We start from the raw sequence: 16417 nt of genomic DNA, 5'->3' as shown, positions 1-16417 counted from the left end.
GTTTCTCGATTTGACCATAATCGGCCATATCTGGCAATGATCATCTAGTTTTACAAACCACATCTAATCTGTTTTTGGAGTGGATTGTATGTTTAGTACTTATTAATGTAGTCAGGAATGCAACACACCAAAGGCATGCAAAATGTTTTTGGTTCTGTTTGTGTTCCTAATGAAATGTGCGCAGATTGTGTGGCTTTTGTTGCAAATATATTAGATGCGGTTTGCAAATTAAGAATGCGTGGTGGTCAACGCCCAGCCTCACAGGTGTGCACCCGTGGGGTGAATCCTTTGTTTTTTCCTATAAAAGATTGTAAAAAATAAATAAAAAAGCAGTACAACCTGGCATACAAACTTAAGAACCTCTGTTGCTTTGCTTCTTCAGCAACATCTTAGACATGTGACTGTAATATGCTGCAGTTGTGTGTACTGATAATATGTGAACCATTTTGATTGAATGTGGACTTGTGTATAAATTTGTGTACATTTTCTGTGAGATGCTGCTGGCTCCACTTTACATTGGATATGTTGGAGTGGACAAGAATCAGTGGCCAGTTTTATACTGTATGTATTGTACAGCAGATGACAGAAGTATGAATTTTTAGTGAATATTTGTAAAATTTTATTGTTGTGGCCAGAGATCATTTCAGAATAAAAATGTATGTCCCTTTTGCCTTTTATTTCTCTGTCCTGTTTTGAATAAGGGATGGTGTTAATACATATGTTTTTAATGTAATTTCTACTTTATATATATATTTTTTTTTTCTACAGGATTTATATAGTACCAACAGTTTGCAATGCTTTACAGTATAAATGAAGATGGTACAGTTGCAATAAAATACAAGAGGGTTCCAAGAGGACCCTGTTCGTAAGAGTATGCAAACTAATACTTGACACTTGTTTTTAATACTGCCCCTTTTATATTCTAACCATAAAGCCATGAAACATGTTGCATTGCTATTCAGCACTGTATGTCCAGGACTGGCATTCTTAAAGCAGAGGTCAGCGATGGCAATTCTGTCAGGTGTACTTTCCATCCCACATGCTATTTTAAAATAGTGCTGGGTTTGCATTTCTCATTCTTAGTAATGAGGGTACAGGGCTAAGCCCAGCAGCTGAACTCATCAGCTTCCGGGCTTCTGATCCTGCTAAAGAGAGCATTCTGTAGTACAAACACAATGCTTCTGACCTTATCTGTATTTCCAGTGTGCAAATGCAACTATTTTGGAGCAGGTCAGAACTGGTCCAGCTCTGCTTTCACTTGCAGCAAAGCATCACTACAGTGTTGGTATAATGCTTGCTGATAACGGCAAGATCACAATTATATGTGATCTGTTGCTGCAAAATTAGTGGAAAAGGTCCTCCAATTAAATAAAAATAAAGTATAAAAAGATTACTTTTTGTTTTTAAGCCTGAACTGCAGCCGAACGGCTACATGATTGATATACAGTGGGGAAAATATATTGATTGATCCCATGCTGATTTTGTAAGTTTGCCCACTTACAAAGAAATGAAGGATCTAATAATTTTTTATCATAGGTGTATTTAAATGGAGACAGGATCAACCAATAAAAACACAGAACAAATTATATAAATTAGGTTGCAGCTCAGTGAGTTATTTTGATCCCCAAGCAAAACATGACTTAGTACTTTGTGAAGAAACCCTTGTTGGCAAGCACAGAGGTAAGACGTTTCTTGTAGTTGGTGACCAGGTTTGCACACGTCTCAGGAGGCATTTTGGGACACTTCTTCTTTACAGATCTTCTCTAAATCCTTAAAGTGGATGTAAACCCTCACATATACCCAGTGATAGCTGCCATAACCTTGACATTGTCAGCAACGGCGAGCGTTGACAACGGGCCCCCTTCCCGCAGCGTTTCGCCATTACCGTAGCTGACAGAAGCAGCGGAGACGATGGGGGTCCTCTTCCCTGACGGGCATGGAAGGGAGCTCCACACCATTGGTTGGCCGGGCATCAAATAATTCCCCCACTGTATACACATAGCACAACCCTGGCGGAAGCAGCGTCAAACGTCACCTCCGCCCAATGGACTTAAAAGTTTTTTTTTTTGCAGAAAAAATATTTTTATTGATTTACACACACACTTACACACACACACACACACACACACACACACACACACACACACATATATATAATTTTTATACGCGCACACACGCTTCGTTTCTTTGTAAGTGGGTAAACTTACAAAATTTGCAGGGCATCAAATAATTCCCCCACTGTATACACATAGCACAACCCTGCTTAGCAGACAAATAAGCCCTGTCCCTTCCCCCAGCTTGTGACCGGATAGTGAAGGAGAAGCCGCAGACTAATGATCTCAACACTATATGGCTCTGCTCTTTTCCTGTCCAAGGTTGCTTGTTAGCACATGTACAGAATGATCCTTTGTGCTGCCCTTCCCTTTCTCTGAACTCTGATGTACAGTAGATTACAATAGGTTGATACTAGGTCAAAATCAATTACCCTTGTGGGGGAAAAAATAGCATATGCAATTGCTACACAAGCCATAAACGTGGAGTTAAAATATGTGGAGTTAGCCTTTAAATATAAAGAAGGCCTTCATTGTCACTCAAGTCCCAGTGAATACATCAGATGCTCAGAAGAACATTTACACTTAATGAGCATAAAGAACTTCCACAAGTGTATTTAATGTCCTTTTACAATTTTTGTGTAAAAATCTAACCATTAAGTTAAAAAACTTGGCAATCTTGTTACACAAATTACTTAAGTTTTTATACAGATTCCTTGATGTTAAAAGGATAACTTCTCAACTCACACTCATGGGGTATTCTTGTATTCAGAAGGCTGTATGGCACAGTGCGAACGTGTATGCTGTATTGGAAAAGTCAATGGAAAATTTATATTCTTTATATTGTTCCTAAATTTAAAGTCTACCAAAAAAAAAAATATCTGTTACAAAATAAAAGGTCTATCTGTCAAGATGAGATATATTTTTAGAATGAACTACAGATGCAAAAAGTAGTTTTTTGCATTAACACAACTTCAGAAACGTGAAAAAAAAAAAAAAATCTTTGAGATTTAAAGATTATGGGGTTTAGGGTACTTCCACCAACGGAGATTATGTGACCAAATGTCTAGCCTCTTGGACATGCAGCCAGCACGGAAGGAAGTCTGGAACAGGAAAGTCAATTATTGTAGCCCTTGTGATACTATTTTTTTTTTAAATGAATTTTGGGCTGTTAAGTCCCCATGTACACAAGACCCTGCTAAATGTACTTTCAGAGGCAGTTGGATGCTTTTTTTTCATGTTATCCTATGTGACCATGTACACAGTCTCGTTTATTGCCGTTTTTAGGCAGTTGCGTTTTAACAACGTTTCTTTGAAAGCAAAAAAAATGGGTTCAGACGCAGAAGATTTCCACTTTTCAGATGCTAAACACAACAAAATGCCTCAATGCGGCAAAACAGACGTTTTAAGTGTGGGTTTCTGTCTGTCAAGTTAAATAGTTCAGGAGCAGTTGTAAAAATGTCCTGTGTACATGGAGCCTAACATTGCATTAGGCCTGCTTGAAATCCTTCAATGCAATTATGCCATGTTTGGCTAATATTGACTTTTGGAAGAGTCTCATCAATAGATCAGTAGGCTGGACAGAGCAATTGTGGTGTCCTGACATCTGTACTCGGCATATAAAACAGTTTAAAATCTATGCTGGAAGGGAAATTCCAGCCTTGGATTATCCCAGGAGTTAAATCATTAGTGTGTTCTTTTTAGAAAACACTTCCTTAATTACCAGTAATACGAATGCTTGCATTATACTTGGTCTTCACTGCACAATAAAAAACGTCTACAAATTTCTACATGCAAATTATTCTGTTGCATTTATACATAAAATAAGAATACTTTTTGAAATACCGCACAGATTGCACACATACTGCTGGCTAGTTAATGTCCTGAACTCATGGACGATTAAATCTCTGCTACTGAATGATTTAACTACTTGTTACCCATCATCTCATTCGCAGCACACTGATTTCAGTTTTCTGCAAGTGAGGTTGCCGGCAAGCAGTTAAATCTGAATAAGCAAAGCATTTTAATTGCTATTATAGCCTGTGTTTTATTGCTAAACAAAAGATAACGTGGTTGATTTACCAAATGCAAATAGGCTGTTCACTTTACAAGGGGAATTTCCCTATCTTACTGAATGTGGTGAACATTCACAGAACACTCAATCACATGCAAGAAGCGGAATATATATATATATATATATATATATATATATATTAAAAAAATGATTGAATTATGAAAGGTGGCAGAGCTTTACTACATTCACAAAGCAAGAGAAAATTCTCTTGCAAAACCAACATTTAATTGCGCAAGCTGAAGTTAGCTGATTGACTACCATGCACCACTGCACAAGATTTTGCACTCTTCAGTTTTAGTAAATCAACCTAATTGTGTCCGTGAAATTTACATAAATTAAGTTGTGAAGTCCACAATTGTGAAACAATAAATCTAGAGCTGCACCGAAATTTCGGCCACCAAAACATCGGGTGAAAATGTCTGCCAATCACAGGGACGTTGTTCTGGAGAGCCCGTCCTTACTCTCTCCTCCTCCCCTCCCTTCTAGCCCATATGCAGCCTCCCCGAGTGGTGGCTGTATATGGAACTGGGCTCCCCGATCCTCAGCCGATGTATAGATCGGCTGTGCAGGAGCTTGGTCACGCTGTGTTTACTCTGAAAGTGAAAGAAAGGTAGAGGTGTCCAGCAGTGTGTACTGTGCTCTCTGCCTCCCCCTACAGTGCAGTACCGGGAATGGAGATTGAAGGTACAGTGCTGCAGCTGACTTAAAAAAAGCTGATTTAAAAAAAAAAAAAAAAAAGCTGTCATATATATATATATATATATATATGTGTTTATATGCACTGGTAGGCAGCATGATGGGCACTAGTAGGCTGCTGGGCACTGGTAAGGCACAGGCAGGCTGCAAATGATGGGCACTGGTGAGCCTGCATTGATCTCTTGTGCATATGTCTGTACCATGTCCGCAGTCTCTAACCATCTCTTGTACCGTGTCCGTAGTCTCTGACAATCTCCTGTACCATGTCCCCCCAGTCTCTGACCATCTCCTGTATAAAAATATTTTTTAAAAACGGCCACTTTCGGCATCGGTGCTGTTTTGGATTTCGGCCTAGTGTATTTTTCATTTACGGTTTCGGCACCAAAAAAAACATTGGGTGCATCCCTAAATAAATCAAATCTACAAATTGGATCTTGAGACACATTAATTGATCCAATCCACAGTGCTCACAAAATGGTGTTCATTAATCATAAATGTGAGCAGCGAACCCACCATCTGTACATCCAACCTCTTACCAGAAAGACAGACCCCAAATTATTAGAGGTCATATATGGCATGAAAACAATGGGTCATCCACTCCAGGGACATCATTCTGCATTCCATCCGGGTGGGAGTGTATATTCTCCTCCTGTTTCTCTAAGATGGCTCAATCAAGAAGAGAAACCTCTGATATTGTGTTACCATTTAAAATGTATTGAATGAAGATTAACCACTTCAATACAGAGCACTTTCACTCCTTTCCTTCCCAGGTCAATTTTCAGCTTTCAGTGCTGTCACACTTTGAATGACAATTGTGTGGTCAGGTAAAACAGTACCCAAACAGAATTTTTTTTTTTTTTTTTTTTTTACACATAGAGCTTTTTTTGGTGGTATTTAACCTGCTGCAGTCACAGATCCATCCCTGCAATACTCTGCCATCCCATGCAATATCCTGCCATACTCTGCCATATCCCGCCATACTCTGCCATACTCGGTGATACCCAGGCATACTCTGCCATCCCATGCAATTCCCCCGCCATACTCTGCAATACCCTGCCATCCCTGCAATACTCTGCCATATCCCGCCATACTCTTCCATACCCAGTTACGGCGTAACTTAATCTTTTACATTATGCAAATACATTGGGCTAACTTTACTTTTTTTTTTAAAGCACAAAACATTTTTTTCCAAAAAAAAAAAAAAAACGCGTTCCTATTTTCTAGCAAATATATGATGATTTTTTCAGAGAAATGTCAGAATTGGCCTGGGTGCTCCAGAACGCCTGAAGGTGCTCCCTGCATGTTGGGCCTCTGTATGTGGCCACGCTGTGTAAAAGTCTCACACATGTGGTATCGCCATACTCTGGAGGAATAGCAGAATGTGTGTTGGGGTGTAATTTATGGTATGCATATGTTGTGCATGAGAAATAACCTGCTAATGTAACAATTTTGTGAAAAAAAAGAAAAAAAAATCTTGATATTTGCAAAGAATTGTGGGAAAAAATGACAACTTCAAAAACTCACCATGCCTCTTTCTGAATACCTTGGAATGTCTTATTTCCAAAAAGGGGTCATTTGGTGGGTATTTGTACTTTTCTGGCATGTTAGGGTCTCAAGAAATGAGATAGGATGTCAGTACTTCAGGTGTGATCAATTTTCAGATATTGGCACCATAGCTTGTGGACTCTATAACTTTCACAAAGACCAAATAATATCCACCAATTTGTACTTTTTTTTACCAAAGATATATAGCAGTATAATTTTTGGCCAAAATGTATGAAGAAAAATTACTAATTTTGTTAAATTTTATAACAAACGAAGAAAAATGATTTTTTTACAAAAAAAAAAAAAATATTTTTTCATTTATAGCACAAAAAATAAAAAACCCAGAGGTGATCAAATACCACCAAAAGAAATCTCTATTTGTATGAAAAAAAGGACGAGTAATTTGTCATTCAAAATGTGAGAGTACCGAAAGTTGAAAATTGGTCTAGTTATTAAGGGGGTTTAAGTGCTCAGTTGTCAAGTGGTTAATCACCACTGGGGTTGTTTTTTTTTTTTTGCTAAACAAATGAAATAAGATCAAAAGTTTGAAAAAAAATTTCTCATTCGCTGATGAGGCTGCACTGACTGGTACTGAAAAGGTGGCACTGATGAGGAGGCACTAATATGCAGCACTGATAGGTGGGCGGACATGGGCGACATGTTCTAAAGCAGTGGTTCTCAACCTGGGGGTCGGGACCCCCTTGGGGGTCGAATGGTGATTTGCCAGGGGTCACCAAATCCTGGCCTGTTTCTGAAGCCCACACCGCTCTCCCAGCCTTTTCTCGGCCACCCAGTTAGGCAGTTCCTAGAACCCTCGGCCACCCACTCATCCTCTTCTCAGCCGCCCATTCAGTTCAGGGCATGGCTGGGGTGCAGTAGACTAGAGATCTGCTGACTGGTGAGGATTGTGAGGTGGGAGGGGCTAGAGGAGACCCTATCTCCTGATTTTAGCATAGGTGTCACTGCTGCGAGACACCACTGTAGTACGGGTTCCATGCTACGAAAATAATTTTACTGTTAGGGGTCCCCACAATTTGTGAAATGTTATCAAGGGATCACAACACTACAAAGGTTGAGAACCACTGTTCTAAAGGATGTCATATGACCTCCATTCTGAACAATTAAATCACCGCCTGGCCATCATTTTGCTATAGCCAGGGCTAATGACTTACAAAATGCATATCTTGTTAACATGCAATGCATCATAAAACACAGCTGGCTCTAGCAAAGAATGCTCTGCCCTGCCCCAACAAACATTTTGCCTAAACGGATGTTGTCAAGGGGATCAGCCAGGGGCGTCGTCAGGGGTGGGCTGGGGAGGCTGGAGCCCCGAATGGGTAGCCGTAAAGCCCCGAGTCTCGGGCATGCCATAGTTAATTATGAGCCCCGAGCGAGCGCCGTGTTGCTGAGTGTGGCCGAGAGACACAGCAGATCCCGCCTTCCGGAACCTGCAGCGCCTATGATGGACATCCCACTGGTCCAATCCGGGACGTGTGACGTCCATCATAGGCGCTGCAAGCTCAGAAGGCGGGAATTACAAAGCCGCTCGGCACGCCGTGATGTCACATCCATCCCCGCTCGGTTCAGCGGGTCTTCACTCCTTCTCGGCTCCTCCTGAGCCTGGCTGCATCTCATGACAAGCTCAGGCAGATGCGGCACGCCAGCGCCGCACCTCACATCCCAGCTCCCTGCTCTGTTCAGCGGCTCGGCTGTCCTCGAGTTCTGGCTGCATCTCTACCACGGCTGAGGTAGGTTAGTGTATGTAGGTCAGTGATTGTGTATGTAGGACAGGTCAGGTCAGTGTATGTAGGTCAGATCAGTGTGTGTAGGTCAGATCAGTGTATGCAGGTCAGTGTAGGTCAGGTCAGTGTAGGTCAGGTCAGATCAGTGTATGCAGGTCAGTGTATGTAGGTGAGGTCGGTGTAGGTGAGGTCTGTGTATGCAGGTGAGGTCAGTGTATGCAGGTCGGTGTAGGTCAGGTCTGTGTATGCAGGTCAGGTCAGTGTATGTAGGTCAGGTCAGTGTATGTAGGACAGGTCACTGAGTACAGTGTATGTAGGTTATGTCTGTGTGTGTGTGTGTATATATATATATATATATATACACACACACACACACACACACACACACACACACACACACACGTGCGCGCAGGTCAGGATATGTGTGTCAAGCAGGTCACCCGCACCACTCCACCGACCGCGCGCTAACGCACCGCCCCCCCCCCCCCCTGTGTCGGCTTGGCTTCGGGCTGAAGCCCCTGGTCTTTTTGGCACCTAGCAACGCCCCTGGGATCAGCCATGTGCTGGTGTTAGCTGCAGCATAGCTACCATGAGTTCTTGACATGGGTACAAAATAAACAAGATTTTAGTCTGGTCTGGACACATGATCCCACAAAAAAAAAAAACTAACTACAGTAATAATAAAAAAACGTGTGCCCTTACCTATTTTTAATCTGTTCTGGTCTGGCACATGATCCTACTGCTCCTATACCACCCCCCCATGTTTTAATGAGTGGCTGCTGCAGGGAAGAGGAAGGAGCACCAACAATGACTGGGCAATGGGTGACGTTGTGGTTCCCAAAAATCTCAGCTGTTGTCGAGTCCTTCTTACACTCAAGCTGCAGTGACCAGATGGATTGAAAATGGGTAAGTGCACAGATCATTTTATGCATGATAGGCAGCCTAGATAGGAGGAAGGGGACATTTTTTTTAAGAATTGGCAGGGGTCCCAATACTTTTGGTAATCTAGTGTATATATTTTTAATTGTTTCTTTTTTATCAAATTTACAAAATGCAAAGTCAGTAAACCGAAGTAAAATCGAAAATCAAATCAATATTTGGTGTGACTACGCTTTGGCTTCAAACCAGCATCAATCCTTACTTGCACACTTTGTACACTTGCACAAATTCACAGATTTTGTAGGATTAAGCCTACGTTCACACTGACAGCAGGATTGATACCGCATGTCAGTCCGACTTCTGGGGCGATTTCAGAGACATCTGTGTGGGTTCCTGCACAGATGTCTATTGAAATCACACCTGAAGTCGCCAAAAGTAGTACAGGGACTACTTTAAGAATCCATGCGATGTCGCACTGATTCGGACGGTGCCGACAATAGCTACCGATCTGCCATGTCAAATTGCATGCCAAATCGCATTATGTAAACCTAGGCTAAAATCATATGTATGATTAGCCAATTATATCAAACGGATGCTAAAGATCATCAATTCCCTATGTAAGTTAAAACACAGGGGTTGATTTACTAAAACTGGGGAGTGCAAAATCTGGTGCCGCTCTGCATAGAAACCAATCCGCTTCCAGGTTTTATTGTCAAAGCTTTAGGGCTCTTTCACACAGAGCGGATCCATATTGACCCACCCCGTGTGTGTCCGTCTGCTCAGCGGGGATCATCTGTAAATCCCCGCTAAGCTGTCGGCGGACAGGGCGGTCCCCGCACACTGTGCAGAGACCGCCCTGTCTTTCCTCCGCTCTCCCCTATGGGGAATCGGATGAATACGGACCGTGTGTCCGTATTCATCCGATCCGTTCCGCCAGACGGAAGAAAAATAGGGTTTTCTTCCGTCTGAAAAAGCGGATCTTTGCGGAGGCGGATCTTTACGGATGTTATCGGATGCTCATCTGCGAACGTCCACAATCCCATAGGGATGCATTGTGAGTCCGTAAACGGACTTGTAAAAAACAGACCGTTCGTCCGCCCGAGTGAAAGGGCCCTAAATGAACAAGCTGAAGTTAGAAGCTGATTGGCTACCATGCACAGCTGCACTAGATTCTGAGTTCTCCAGTTTGAGTAAATCTCCCTCAGGTCCCTTTCACACTACCACGACTTCAAAGACGCGCAATTTTTTGTGATTTTGCGGCCACGATTTTGACGTGATTTCAGGGAGACTTGAGGTCTATGAATCTGAACTTGCATTAAAGTCTGACCAAAGTAGTGCAGGGACTACTTTGAAGTCGGCACGACTTGAAGTCGTACTAGTATAAATGGTTGTCATTTGAAATCATGGGGAATGACTACTTTGCAGTCCCAAATCGTGGGACAAGTCGTACAAGTGTGAAAGGGGCCTCAGTCTGTTTGTGATCTGTGTTTGAGGTGTTGCTAGGAATACACTGACCATAGGTGTGCACAGCCTATTGCATTAGGGTTTGCACCCAAAATGTATTAAAACATGGACGGTGTCAGTAGAGGAGTGGACTTGTCAGTAGAGCAGAGGTTGGTGTCAATAGGGCCGTGGACAGTGTCAGTAGCTTTTTTTTTTTTTTTAGGAGCCCCGTTGAGGCTGGGTTCACACTTGTCCTACAAACGGTCCTACATTGGGAGCCTCATGTAGCATGACGTGTGAAAATCAATGTTTCCCTATGAGAGCTGTCTTAACTGGTCCTACACAAGTCGGTCCGACTTTGAAAATGCTCCCTGTACTGCTTTTGGTCCTACATTGATCCTACTTCAACCCATTGAATATCATTGAAGTCGGACCAAAGTATAGTTACATAGTTACATAGTTAGTCAGGTTGAAAAAAGACACAAGTCCATCCAGTTCAACCACAAAAAATAAAAAAACAAAAATTAAAAAACACAGTAAAATCCTATACACCCAACTCCATTCCCACAGTTGATCCAGAGGAAGGCAAAAAACCCCAGCAGAGCATGATCCAATTTGCTACAGCAGGGGAAAAAATTCCTTCCTGATCCCCCGAGAGGCAATCGGATTTACCCTGGATCAACTTTACCTACAAATCTTAGTACTCAGTTATATTCTGTACATTTAGGAAAGAATCCAGGCCTTTCTTAAAGCAATCTACTGAGCTGGCCAGAACCACCTCTGGAGGGAGTCTGTTCCACATTTTCACATGAATAACTCAACACCAAGTTCACTGTATGGACCTCTTATATATTTGTACATGTTGATCATATCCCCCCTTATTCTCCTCTTCTCAAGAGTGAATAAATTCAGTTCCTCTAATCTTTCCTCATAGCTGAGCTCCTCCATGCCTCTTATCAGTTTGGTTGCCCTTCTCTGCACTTTCTCCAGTTCTCCGATGTCCTTTTTGAGAACTGGTGCCCAAAACTGAACTGCATATTCCAGATGAGGTCTTACTAATGATTTGTACAGGGGCAAAATGATATCTCTGTCTCTGGAGTCCATACCTCTCTTAATACAAGAAAGGACTTTGCTCGCTTTGGAAACCGCAGCTTGTAGTATCCTGTTCATGAAAGTAGGATGGATGTAGGACCAATGTAGGATAAATGTAGGACCAATGTAGCAGAGCAAAGTAGGATGAAAGTAGTGTAGTAGTGTGAACCCAGCCTCAGGGGGCATTGGTGCAATATCAGCAGGGGGAATCTGCACCTTACAGGTTAATTAGGGTGTGCCCAGGCACAACCGGCACACCACCTGCACATGCTTATGACACCGACGCTTGCAGCAGAGCACACATCCAGTGCATTTTGACACTGCGTTCTGGTGTGAATGAGTCCTAAAGTAAAACTCCAGCAATTAAAAAAAAATCATCACTGCATCCTATCGGGCTGTGTGCACGTTGGGTTATACTACAGTTTGTAGTTGTGAGCTGTAATTCCTATGACAGATTTAGTAAATCCTTTTGCAACATCTGAGAGACTTTGTTTTCAATCAGCTGGAGGACATGAGGAGGGAGGTGATCGTTAAACTGCCTTGTGTGTGTTGTCTGGCACTCCCAGGAGGAGGATTAGGTGTGACAGCATTCATTCATTTCTTGCTACAGGTCTATAATTTTAATTTGCTTTCAAACCCCCAAACAAGCCGACTTCAGTAAACCAATTTATTCCTGAATATTGTTTTGCCTCGCGTACAGCTTGGCCATAAACAGATTGTTCCTACGGCTGATGTACATGTTCTGTATGTACGCTGTTTTCCATGGAAGAGAACATCTTAGACAAACTGTTTTTTATTAGTCACAGGATGACATTCATTTTAAGGAATCATATGATTTGGCATCAGCAAATCTAGAAATAATTCATTATTAGTGAATGGTTGAACATCTTTCCCGAATAACATTTTTTATTGTCAACATTAACAAAATACATAAATCATATATATATATATATATATATATAAAAAAAATAAAGAAAATCCTGTTGCATCCCTTAGGTGTTATTGCAAGCAAACAATTTATGTAATGGTAAATAAAAGCAACATTTTTATGTGTTTTTTTTTTTTTCTTCGTCAGAGTAACTTTTAAAAGCCATACCGTTTGCATACACTTTACAAATGGTCTATTACTGTATGAACGTCTTCTCTCTCAGCAAACTGCAGATGCATTGTCCTTTGTTTTTGCTTGTCACAACTGATCATCTCCTGAACATGTAGACGGAACAGCTGCTTCTCTGGTAAACATAGCCTAATGTTCTGGTGTTTCTGTCCAATTAGTCATCCTCCAGTTCATTCACCGGGATACTCAATGAAAATTGTCCTCTGCTGACCATAGTGATCTCTTGCACAGTAGCCCCAAGTAAAGTGCTGTGATTATATAACTCCTTAAACCTTTATGGAATGTAAGATAAAAAAAAAAAAAATACATTATATTTGACTCTATTGTCTCTAATAAAAATAATAATGTAATAAATTTCATATATGAATCATTACTAAAGCTTTAGGTAACTATTTTCTATTAATCACTACTAATAAATGTTATGGAATTTTTATTTTTATTTTTTTGACAAAGGAAAGAAAACAATTTCAGTTCTCCTCCTTGTTTTCTGTTAATATCCTTGTTTTGCCAATGAAAATCTTATTTATATCTCAAATAAGGGGAAAAAAAAATGTTTGGCTGGTCTTAGTTCATGGTTCAATAATAAAATACAAGCCTTTAGTGCCGGTTCATACAGGGGCAACCAGACTTACAGCGCGACTTTGCAAGGCGATTGGAAGGCGACTTCAGCTTGACTTTAAGCAACTTACAACGTGACTTAAAGTTGCCTCCAGGACAGGTGACTTTGGCTGTGACCAATCGCAGAATAATCAGCTCTGTGGGAGGGAGGGGGGTTTGCCTGGGTAAACTATTTTCTTTTCCTGTAAAGTTGCTTCAGTTAAGATGGAGATCCAACTTGGAGGCAACTTCTATTGAAATCTATGGGGACAAGTTGCCTAGAAGTCGCCTTTAAGTAGTACAGGAACCTTTTCTGAAGTCAGAGCAACTTCAGTAGTGTACATTAAGACAGCTCTCATTCACTTCAATCAAATTTCTTATGTCCAGCGACTTGGGGCAACTTGAGGTCTGACAAGTCGGATTCCAAGTCACTGTAGTGTAATCCGGCACTTAGGTGTTTTCTTTCCTCTGTAAAGTTCAATTAAATGTAGAGTGGGAGTAAACACCCTTGGTTGATTTTTAGGTACAGTAAATATCTCCTAAACATGCACTGTTTAGGAGATATTTACTGGCAAAGCCACTTTTGACATCACTGGCGTATGTGCCCTGAAGAAACGGCATACCTGTGCTGTTCCTTCAAAGTTCTGGCCGTGAACAGCGGCTCCTGCACACATGCGCAGGAGTGACGGCATTGCGGCGCGTCCAATCAAAGAACACTGCTGGAGGGCTTTGTTTTACGGTAAGTTTCACATAATGTGTTAGTATGAGATGCCTTGTAGGTTTAAAAAAAAGCTGGCGGTTTACTGCCGCTTTAAAACAGTGGTTCTCAACTGCTGGACCGCCGCTACCCTTCTTCCAGGCCTCCAGCCACCTGCAGATCCCTTTGCCCCCTGACAGTGCCCCCAAGCCCCCCTGAAAGCCCTCAGCCACTATAGTGCTGCCCAGCCTCCTACAAAGTCTCCAGCTCTCAGTGGTGCCCCCCAGAAACGTCATCCCCTACAGAGCCTCCAAGTGTGTTGCAGAGTCCCCTAACCCACTTCACAACCTCCATCAATCCCAACAGTGACACCTAACCCCATTCAGAGCCTTCCGGCATTTCAATAAATATTTTTATACACTTTTATTGTGCAGGTATAAAAGCTTTCTTTTTATGCTGGGTTCACACTATTGCAAATTGGATACGGTTTACCCTGCATCCAATTCGCATGACAGGAGAGTGTGATCGGCTCTCAATGAAGTTTCAGGTCTGAATTTAGCCCAAAATTCGGACCTAATTCAGACCTGAAATGAAAATGCACCAGACCCCCTGCTGTGCCCTGTGGCTGCACATAGTGTGACCTCTGCCCTACTGTTTTAGGATGTGACACTGAAATATACTGTACACATCAAGTTGAAGGAAACTGGTGGACCAAGGGGCTAAACAGAATGGACAAAAGGAGGAAGAAAGCATGTCTTCACATGCTAGCTATATAGCTCTGCTTCCATCACCATTTTTATTGTCCATCTTGCCATGCTCTTGGATACATTCTTGCAGCAATTGCCTAGCCATCTCTTGCAATCATGCCCATGCATGTTCTCACTATTGAAGGGAAATCTTTTGTGTAATGCAGTGTTTACACAACACATCCTTGCACCCCAACAATAGTATGTTTTGCAGGTTACTCCACATATGCACAAGAAGAGTAATTGTTTACCAAATGAATTTGAGATAATTGCACAGATATCATCAAACAGGAAATGCAGGTTTTTAAAACACTGATGTAATACAAGTGCACCTCATAAAATTAGAATATCATCAACAAGTTCATTTATTTCAATAATTAAATTCAAAAAGGGAAAAATTGTTACACCATCCAAGTGAAACCTATGGTGTTGCCAACATCCCTATAATTCAGAACCCAGCAAATAAGTACCCCCCAGTACATTGGAACTTTAAGGCTGGATTCACACCGATGCAGTTTTAGTGCTTTTTGCATTTTGCTGATATGCACTACAGTCCATTTGACATGGTTTCCTATGGAATATGTTCTGTAGTGCAAATCTGAAAAATGCAAAAAGCACTAAAACTGCATAGATGTGAATTTAGCCTAAGGTCAACTCAAATATACAAATATATATATAATATAAAATATAGATTTTTATGCATATACAAGGATAAAAATGTGGTGCATATATCGCCATAGAACAACATTCCAAAATGTATTAAAATATGACTTCTTAGTGAAGCTAGATGTGGTAGTGAAAATCTCTTTGCACTATGTCTGACGTTTTTCAGGAGCAGATAAAAATCCTTTCTTCAGGGGTATTCCATAAAGAAGATCATTAATTTGCAACTCTATAACAGAGCACAACGCATATTTAAAAAAACACTTATCAGGGGGTAAACAATGGAAATTTTTTTGGAAGATGAGCATATGACATTTAAGATAGAGCAGCCCGCACCACATTTGTCAAGTAAAACCAGAATTATTCCGTAGGCACCAGAGTCAACATGGCCCCCCTATAATATGTCCCCCTGGAGAGACAGCAGGGCCCCAGATACTTCTCACAAGAATCCAAGTGTAATGACCCCAAATTGCAGCCAACACAGAAGTAAGTACCAAGATACAAAGAGATCCAGGTTGATGGAAAAGGTTGGCGGTGGTCAGTAGGGGAGAAGAGATGTTTTCTGTGGGAGTATAGAAAATAAAATATAAAAATAAGTAATAAAGGATAATCACATAGGAGAGGGAGAAAAGACAGGGAATATGTCCCTACCCATATATTTATGGATATTCCTTGGACCACAGATAGCAAGTATTCAAAGCACATAGTGTATGTACAGAACATAGATTCATACCCCATCAGCAGGGGGAGTAGGGTCACAACCCACGGTCTGCTCGGAACAGCAGCATCTGCATGATGCATGTCCACTGCTTTATACCCAGGCAAGGACGCCAGCATATGCGCGCTGACAGCGCCACGAGTACGGGCGCGTGTACAAGTTTGCATCATCGGAGTAGGGGGAGTTACCGCGGCCAAGCAGGAAATGTCGAGACATAAGGGAAGACTGCATGACAGGGTCAGACAGGATCCCTCGGATTCACACCCGGATGGCACCTGCCTATAGAATATGGTGGGGGCACGTTGCACAAGCAGTCCACCGACTCACAAAGAAAGCATCCCATCGCAGGAGAGAGCG

This window comes from Rana temporaria, chromosome 3 (genome assembly GCF_905171775.1).
Source record: "Rana temporaria chromosome 3, aRanTem1.1, whole genome shotgun sequence".
Classification (NCBI taxonomy): Eukaryota; Metazoa; Chordata; class Amphibia; order Anura; family Ranidae; genus Rana; species Rana temporaria.
The sequence above is the reverse complement of the archived record's forward strand: the minus strand, read 5'-3'. Positions refer to the sequence as shown.